Source organism: Panthera onca, chromosome A1 (assembly GCF_046562875.1).
Source record: "Panthera onca isolate mPanOnc1 chromosome A1, mPanOnc1 haplotype 2, whole genome shotgun sequence".
Taxonomy (NCBI): Eukaryota; Metazoa; Chordata; class Mammalia; order Carnivora; family Felidae; genus Panthera; species Panthera onca.
The window spans coordinates 214,969,541-214,978,981 of NC_138339.1; the positions used below are offsets into that span (position 1 = coordinate 214,969,541).

The following is a 9,441-nucleotide window of genomic DNA, read 5'->3' on the forward strand; positions in this document are numbered from 1 at the left end:
ACTTCTGTTCTAATCTGTGTTAGGTGCTCACTAGGCTGGATTGGTTTGAGGATGTCAATTCAAAATAACATGGCAGCTTCTTCAATAAACATGGGGGGGGGGGGGCAGTTGTAGAAGAAGGACGAATGTTGAACAGTCAGTCCCATATGTCCACTACAGGCCTTCACAGGTGTCTTTTTGTCTACTTCCCCCTTAAATACAGTTGTTCCTCATAGTTGTCCTCTCTTCCCTTTCTGCTTATTCTCCTATGATTTTGCTTTTTGTCTAGATACCCATGACCCTCAAAGCTAAATCTCCAGGCAGACTGCTTTCTTTAATTCAAAATCCCCTGCTTGCTGGACATACCCATGTGATGCTCCTAGGCCCTACATGACCAAATAGAATTCATTATTGGCTTTAAATTGAAATATGCTCATAGAAGCAAAGAACATCTCTGGGAGAATACACAAGAGACCAGTAGGTGTAGCTTCCATGCTCCGACCTCTCCTAGATTCCCTCTTTTTTTTTTTTTTTTTTGAAAGAGAGAGAGAGAGAGAGCAGAAGAAAGGGAGAGAGAGAACCCCAAGCAGGCTCCTCACTGTCAGCATAGAGTCTGATGCGGGGCTCGAATTCACAAACTGTGAGATCATGACCTGAGTGGAAATGAAGAGTTGGACACTTAACTGACTGAGCCACCCAGGGACCCCTAGATTCCCTCTTTCTGTGAACAGGCACCACCATCAATGAAGTCTCCCGATCCAGACCCCAGGAGTCATTCTTGAACTTAGTTATGAACACAACAGCATTAGAACAACCTTTGTAATTCATAAATTGGATTATGTTTCTCCCCTACTTAAAGTCTTTCAATGACTCCATAGCCTTCAGACTCAAGTGCCCTGTCTTCGGACTAGCTCACGAAGCCTCTGCTGCAGGTGCGGGTATGTCTGTGCCTCCCTCCCAGCCTCTTTTTGTGCATCTCTGCTCACTCACACACCCCACCTTCTGCCCAGGGAACAACCTGGTCCTTCCAAGAGGTGCCTACCATCTGTGTTTTGGGTGCCCATAACTCAGCCAATGGTGCTGTGCTGGATTGACTCTACTACTGACACCTTCTCAGGTTTTCCCACCAGCACTGTCTTTGTACCTGCTTCTGACCACAGAGTAGCAAGCATATGAGCCCAGATAAAGGTGGGTGTTACTACATTTTGTACTCCAGTTTATTTTGAAGACAGAATCCCCTGCTTAATGGAATATTGTCTTTATTTCATCCTTCATCTTTGAGGGACCGGTTCTTTGAACACCCAGCTCAAAAAGGCGCTCCAGTTTCACAGCTTCCCCGGCTTCCCCAGCTGGTGGGTCCCTCCCTCTGTCATGGTCCCATTTGCTTTTTTTTTTTTTTTTTAATTTTTTTTTTTTAACGTTTATTTATTTTTGAGACAGAGAGAGACAGAGCATGAACGGGGGAGGGGCAGAGAGAGAGGGAGACACAGAATCGGAAGCAGCCTCCAGGCTCTGAGCCATCAGCCCAGAGCCCGACGCGGGGCTCGAACTCACGGACCGCGAGATCGTGACCTGAGTCGAAGTCGGACGCTTAACCGACTGAGCCACCCAGGCGCCCCCCATTTGCTTTTTTATTACCGGGAGCTATTCACCTGTTTTGCCCCTTCCCCACACCGCATGGTGAACTCTGTGAAGGCAATATCCTCTTCTTTCTTAGTACTATTTCTAGGGCCTAGCCAAAACGTAATGGATACCCTGTAACTTTGTGAGAAGGAAGGAGAGAAGGATGGATACGTGAATCCAGGGAGAAAGACAATTTTTCCTTCCGAGATACTAACAGGAAAACATTGGGGGGTGGCGGGGGTGGGGGGAGCGGTTCCTACAGGATAAGATAGAGCTAGAAATGTTAGAGATGCCACAAGGAGGCACTAGAATTCCACCTGGGCTCCCTCTGTCAAGAAAAGCCAGCTCCAATGACAGTGTCTTGACCTGGACTGGTGCCTTGTAACAGATGCCTGCCTGGTTGAGCCAAAATGGTCCAAAAGAGATGATTCGAAATGAGGAGCTTGGGGGAAATCAACACAAGAAGGCTACAGCGCTGTCATGGCAGAGAGATGAATTGGTCACTCTAAAGGGACTCTAATGTGGAAGAATTCCCCCTCCACCTCTGGCCGACATCCCCTCTGCCCCCAGGGAGCCAGATCCAGACAAGAGCGTATTGTTCCCTTACCCCAGTTTTCCTCCTCCACTAATTAAGCAAAATGCTCAGGCTCATAATATAGGGATATCTTTCTACTGCCACAATAGGTCCCCATTGAATCCTTTCTTCCTCATTCAATGATAGATTGCAACTGTCCCAAATATTATTACCATTTCCCCCTTTCCTTCCCAAGAGGTCACTGAAACTTTCATCTCAGACCTTCGGACCCTAGATTTCTGTGTAGGCTGGCGAGAGAGGAAAAAAAAAAAATCCTTTGAAATTTCACATATATCTAACTCCTGCAAGGGACTGGGAAATGTAACCATGGAAACCAGAGCATGCCTGTAACCATGGAGACCCATTTAAACCAGCTGGGCCATTACCATCTAGAAGCTGGTGGGGCTTGGCTGTTAGAAGGATAGTTAATATGGTCGAGTGATTTCAATTGTTTAGGTGAGAATTTTACAGATATTTTAAGCAATTTCTAGGTAGTGCCAATACTTTAAAATGTTCGAGAAAAAGCCTCTGTTAGACTAATTTCTAAAGGATCCTCCAAATGTCTTCTCCGTCCTCTTACCACACCTCCAGAGCCATCACTTAATCAGACATTCATTCAGCAAACACATGCTAATCACCATGGTGTGCTGGGCACTCTGCTGGATCCCACCATATACGTATCCCAGATAATATACTCTGTCTGTTCCATCAGCTTTAATGCTGAGCCAAGTCCTTGAATAAAGGGTCTATTTATCAAAAGCCTTCTTTACCACAATGCATCAGAATTTGGCTTTGTGGGAAGGCTGGGTGGCTCAGTCAGTTAAGCACCAGAGTTCAGCTCAGGTCATGATCTCAAGGTTCGTGGGTTTGAGCCCCACATCAGGCTCTCTGCTTTCAGCGCTGAGCGCACTTCCTATCCTCTCTGTCCCTTGCTCGCTTTCTCTCTCTCAAAAATCAATGAACATTGGGCGCCTGGGTGGCCCAGTCGGTTAAGTGTCTGACCTCGGCTCAGGTCATGACCTCACAGTTCGTGAGTTTGAGCCCTGCGTTGGGCTGTCTGCTGTCAACACGGACCCCACTTCTGACCGATCCTCTGTCCCCCCCCCCCGCCCCTTCCCCACTTGCCCTCCCCCATAAATAAATAAACAAACAAACAAGCATTGTGTTTCCAGTGAGATGTGAACTAGCCTTTTGTCACTTGGAGGAAACTTCCACTAGCCATTGTCACAGAAGTGCTTCACAAAGCCAGATCCTTCTGTCTGTCCTATGTCTTTTGTTCTTGCCCTGCACCACGGATAACCCCATCGCTGCCTGGCAACCACAGCTTCTAGAGCCTGGTGACAGTTTGGTTTGTGAGCTGCTTCGTGGTGTGTTTTGTACCCCATTGTGGTTAAAAGACAGAGCTGGTGGGGCGCCTGGGTGGCGCAGTCGGTTAAGCGTCCGACTTCAGCCAGGTCACGATCTCGCGGTCCGTGAGTTCAAGCCCCGCGTCGGGCTCTGGGCTGATGGCTCGGAGCCTGGAGCCTGTTTCCGATTCTGTGTCTCCCTCTCTCTCTGACCCTCCCCCGTTCATGCTCTGGCTCTCTCTGTCCCAAAAATAAATTAAAAAAAAAAAAAAAAGACAGAGCTGGAGTCAAATCACTTGTTCCTGCCAGCTTACCGGTGTGTGACCCTAGGCAAATCACTGGAATTCTCTAAACCTCAAGTGTCCTCTCTAGAAACAGAAAACAAAGCCTGTCCCTTTAGGTTGTTTGGGGACAAGGTCACACAGGCTAACAGTCTTATCTCCTGGTCTTAGCTGCATCCCCCAGTGTCACTCAGCAAACTTTTTTTTTTTTACTCAGCAAACTTTTAAACTTTCACGTTCTTCGGTCCCTATTTTACTCAACAGCCGGTCCACATCTTTACAACCTCCAACCGTGCACCAGAGACCTTTTGGCTCAGCAGATAGCGATGGTGACAATGACAGCAGTAACAACAGCTGTTACACGCCGCCTGTTGTACACCTGTTCCAAGCCCTTCGCATATTGTAACCCATTTGATTCTCACAGCAATCCATTGCGGATTCTTGTCCTATCCGTTAGGCAGATGAGGAAACTGAGGCACATGGTGTTTGGGCGTTTGTTTCTCAGGGTCATAAGCTAGCGAACGGCAGGAAGAGAACGTGAACTCCAGCCGTGCCTCCGGAGTCTGCCCTCTCCACCATTATGTGGTAGCTGCCCTCTCTCCAGTGACTGTGTCAGGCCCTGGCTCACTGGGGATAGAGTCCATGGGCGCAGACCTCAGATGTCTCCTGTTCAACCCCTGCACTCGCCACACTACCCACATCTTCCTCAGCACCTGTCCCGACAGCCTTCCTCAATGTTTCTGAGGAAAGGATCAGCCTTCCTCTAATCGTCCACCCGCCCCGCCTCAAGTTCCTTGCTCCCCTGATTATTCCCCTTTTCCTGACCCCCAATCCTTCCTCTCATCTGGCGCTTGCCTCTCAGTGGGTGGGTCAGTCCAAGGCTCTCTTATCTTATTAACAAAAAAAGAAAATGTGTCTCTCTCTGCTTGTCATCCTCTCCTTATACAGCCAAGCTCCTGGAAAGTTTCTACCTCGTCTAGGCTTCCTGACTCAACGCTCTACTGAAACTGCTCTCCCAGTGGCCCCTCAAACTTCTAGAATAAAGCACCTTGTTAAGGTGCTGATCCTGTTCATCCCTTGTTATATTCCTTACATCTGGAGGTCTTTAACCTCTGTCACCTCTCTCTGGGGACTGTCCATGTCATGTCTGTATATTTAGCCATAACTTTTTCTGAATCTCAGAGCAGTTAATGAAAATGAAGATGGATCATTGTGACCTAGAGGATCCTCAGGCTCCTCATGGTCGACGGCCCACTGCCATCCACCCAGGAGGCCATCCCCAAACCGGAAGTCATCCTCCAGTCCTCGCCTCTCACCCATCTCACCAGCACCTCTTACATGTATATCTTAAATATCTCTTCTTTCTGTTCCTCGTCTCATCCCCTCCACCATTGCCTTGGGCCGGGTCCCCATCCTTCGCCGCCATATTAAAGTCACCTCCCTACCTTATGCTTCAAGTATAATGATATCAGCAAGGTCTTTCTAATATCAATCCATTGCTCAAAGTTCCTCAAGGATCCTCAATGACAACGTAATGAAAACGAATTCCTTATGCCTAACAAAGGAGGCCCTTCGCGACCCTGCCTCTCTCCAGGCTCATCGGTTGTCTGTCTATGCCCCTAACCTCTGCCTTTCTAGTTCTGTGGCTACAATGCTGAACTCCAAATGTAGTAATGGCTCCAGGCATTTCACGCACACTTCCTTGCTTGGCGCATTCCACCCCTTCTTTCTAGAACTGCTTTCTCAATTTGTTTATCACCACCATCAACATGAGAAAGCACCTGCCAAATGCTGTCAATAACTGAACAAAAAGAGTTGACCATGCAGCAGACTAGCGCCACAGGGATGCATTAGTACAGACACCCATGTGTATGACCTAACCCAGTGGCACAGAGACATCCCCAATTCACACACCAGGTGGCGAGTTGTACTCGGTGATTTCTAGGGTCTCTTCAAATTCTGACATTCTGTGAACAAAGGCATGAAACCAAGACATCCAGTCAAATCAACCACCACACGAGCGCCTATTATGTGCAAGTTGTTTCACTAAATGCTATCATAAGTGGGTAAGAATAAACCCCGGTATTTAGACCAAAGATAAATCTAATTAAAGACCGTTTACATGTGAGATCGGGGTGGTCAAACAGGGAAAGACAAAGGAGGGAGCTCATTCCAGTGTTCGGCTAACACTTGTTAGGGCCCAGCTCCGCCAGGTTCCATGTCAGGAGCTGGGGCATAACAACAAAACCATGTGCTTGCTGCCCTCAGTGCCTGGCCTGGTGAGGCAGACAGACATCCAGCCATCAAACGCAAAAGGCAGGGGGGAAATGGTGTGATTGCTTCTTCCTAGAGAGAGAGAGAGAACACAGGATGGGGCATAGACCGGAAATAAATTTCTCAGGCGTGGCATTTGGTATGGCTCTTAAGGGGCTAATGAGTTTTTTCAAGTGGGGAAGGGAGAGTTCCACAGCGAGAGAACAGAATGAACAGAAGAAGCACATAGAGTTCGCAGCTGTGGCGCCTTGGAAACCATTGATTTTCTCCAGGATGCGCACAGCAACAGCTGAGCAACTTGCTCCGAACTCCAGGGGCTCCTCCTCCGGGGCCCGAGTGGAGGGGTAGCGTGTAGTCCTGTGTGGCTGGAGAACACAACATTGGTTGCAAAGCAGGGAAATACAGCAGGGTCACAAAGAAGCCAACACAAATTTCTTGGGTATGCAGAAGGAAAAGCAATTTTGAATTTAATCTCTCACTGATCTAGCCTTCCTTCTCTGCCCTACCCACACCTTTGCCAAGAACAGAAGTAACTAAGTAGCTAATACAATAATTTCACCATCCATGTAGGTAACATGTGTCTCTCAGTAGCTCACCTTGCCCTCCGCTTCTCTATCCAACAGAGCGCTGAGGGCTATGGTTTTTACAACCCCATGATGTCCAAAAAGAGTTGGGGTCTTTTTTTTTTTAATTTTTTGATACATTGATTTATTTTTGAGAGACAGAGAGAGATAGAACACAAGTGAGGGAGGGGCAGAGAGAGAAGGAGACACAGAATCCGAAGCAGGCTCCAAGCTCTGAGCTGTCAGCACAGAGCCTGACGCGGGGCTTGAACCCACAAACTGCAAGGTCATGACCTGAGCTGAAGTCGGACGCTCAACTGACTGAGCCACCCAGGCGCCCCAAGAGTTGGGGTCTTAAGAAGCTATGATAGCACCTCTTTCACCTTGGGTGCTGCCTGCCATGCTAACATTTGAGGCTGAAAGTCCATGGTTACTCTGGTCTAACTTAGCCAGACCCAGCCAGCCAGCAGCACTCTCGACTCTGAGCCCCCCACACTCAGAGGTCTGGGATTTCCAATCAAGTCTGGCTTGGGTGCTCTTCCCTACACAGGTCTTCGCTGTAGAACAACCTCCTCACCACATCTTGAGCTCCTCAGCTAAACTCTACATTTCACCTGTGCCACACTGGAATCAAGGACATCTCTGGCCATTAACCCTCAGAGATCCCCTCTCCTTAAGCAAGATGAATAGTTGCACCCAGGAGCAATTCAAAATATTTACATTTCTTAAATGTTTATTTACTTATTTTGAGAGAGAGAGAGAGCATGAGCAGGAGAGGGGCAGAGAGAGAGGAAGAGAGAGAATCCCAAGGAGAGATGTCAACACAGAGCCGGATGCGGGGCTCGATCCCACGAACCACGAGATCATTACCTGAGCCAAAACCAAGAGTCGGACGCTCAACTGACTGAGCCCCACAGGCGCCCTGCAACTCAAAATATTTCAAAGCCCTTGAAGAGATATCTGCACCCTCATGTTCATAGCGTTTTTCACTACAGCCAAGATGTGGAAGGGACCCAAGTGTCCATGGATCGATGAATGAATGAGGAAAATGTGGTATGTACATACCATGGCATGTTATTCAGCCTTTAAAAGGAAGAAGATCCTGTCAGGTGCTGCAAAATGAATAAACATTTAGGGTATCGTGCTAAGTAAGACAAATGCAAAAGGACAAATACTCTAGGTTTCTACTTACACGTGCTCTCTAGAGCAGTCAGAGTCACAGAAACAGAAAGGGGCTGGAGGAAGGAGGAAAAGGGGAGTTTTCTTTAATAGATACAGAGTTTCAGATTTGCAAGACTAGTAAATTCTGGAGATCTGCTTTACAACGATGTGAGTACTTAATACTATGGAACTACACTTAAAAAGGTTAAGATGCAAGGAGCACCTGGGTGGCTCAGTCGGTTGAGTGTCCGACTTCGGCTCAGGTCATGATCTTGCGGTTTGTGAGTTCAAGCCCCACGTCGGGCTCTGTGCTGACACCTCAGAGCCTGGAGCCTGCTTCCGATTCTGTGTCTCCCTCTCTCTCTGCTCCTCCCCTGTTTGCCCTCTTTCTCTCAATAATAAATAAACGTTAAAAAAAAATTTTTTTTTAAAGGCTAAGATGCTAAATTTTATGTTATGTGGGTTTTTTTTTTACCACAATAAAAAAAAACCCTGCAAATAAAACCCCAAAATATTTTTTAAAAATTTAATGTTTATTTATTTTTGAGAGAGAGACACACACAAAGCACAAATGGGGGAGGGGGCGAGAGAGAGAGAGAGAGAGGGAGACACAGAATCCCCAAGCAGGCTTTACCAGGAACGGTGAGATCATGACCTGAGCCAAAGTCGGATGCTTAACCGACTGAGCCATGCAGGTGCCCCCAAACCAAAACATTTTAAAAACCAGTAAAGCATAAGCACCGCACAATCCAAATGGACACTGGTGTTTACTAACCGGATCAGGCAGTCAGAATGGGCTGTGAACCACCAGGACAGCTCCACCAGCGCAGACTGGCACAGGAGCACCCTCGAAGGCCTCCGGCCCCCGCAGCTTACCTACATTCCATCTCCTGTCCAAACCCATTCCCGCCCACCCTCCTCTCCTATCTCCCGCTCCTCTTGTTCTCCTCTCCATAATTTCTCATGCCTGGGAAGACTTTTCTTTCATTTATCGCTCATAGTTTTTAGGTGCAAGGCACAGAACCAACTCTGGCAGAGTGAGGGGGCAAAGGGACTCATCAGAAGGCACTGGAGAGCCGGCAGGATCCCTGGGAGAGCCAGAACCAGGCGCCGAGGCTCTGCAGTGGGGAACGACGCTCACAACAAGGCTTTAGAAACACTGCTGTTGCTATGGACACTGGACCCCGCAGGTTCCTCCACTGACAACACTGGACACCGTATGCAGCCAAGGTCCCTGTCATCACCCAACACCAGAACACCTGCTTCTTCCAAGTACCAGCTTCCTAATCAATGTCAAGGTACATGTATATATCTGACTGGCACATGCCTCACTTATATTCAAGGGAAGCTAGGAAAGCAAGTATCTGTGATAGTCTCGTTTCTTTTTTTAAAGTTTATTTACTTATTTTGGAGAGACACAGAGAGAGCACAAGCAGGGGAGGGACAGAGACAGAGGGGGACAGAGGATCCGAAGCGGGCCTCTGCTCTCTGACAGCAGAGAGCCCAGTGCAGCACTTGAACCCACAAATCGTGAGATCATGACCTGAGCTGAAGTCAGAGGCTTAACCAACTGAGTCACCCAGGCACCCTATGTCTGATATTTTCTGATTCCATAGCGGGTGTGGTCTCTGGTCAAATAG

At 48.0% G+C, this 9,441-nt stretch overlaps 1 protein-coding gene across 3 annotated transcripts in view; it reads left to right on the forward strand.

Moving 5' to 3' along the window:
* Positions 1-9,056, forward strand: part of GPALPP1 (GPALPP motifs containing 1) — a 45,393-nt gene extending 36,337 nt beyond the window's left edge. Inside the window, exon 13 of one of the 3 annotated variants that reach the window (XR_013550222.2) lies at positions 8,803-9,056. The gene's annotated coding sequence lies outside the window, so the exon portion shown is untranslated. The remainder of the gene's footprint in view (positions 1-8,802) is intronic. The other 2 variants (XR_013550223.2, XR_013550224.2) reach the window with 2 other exon arrangements.
* The last annotated feature ends 385 nt before the right edge of the window (positions 9,057-9,441 follow it).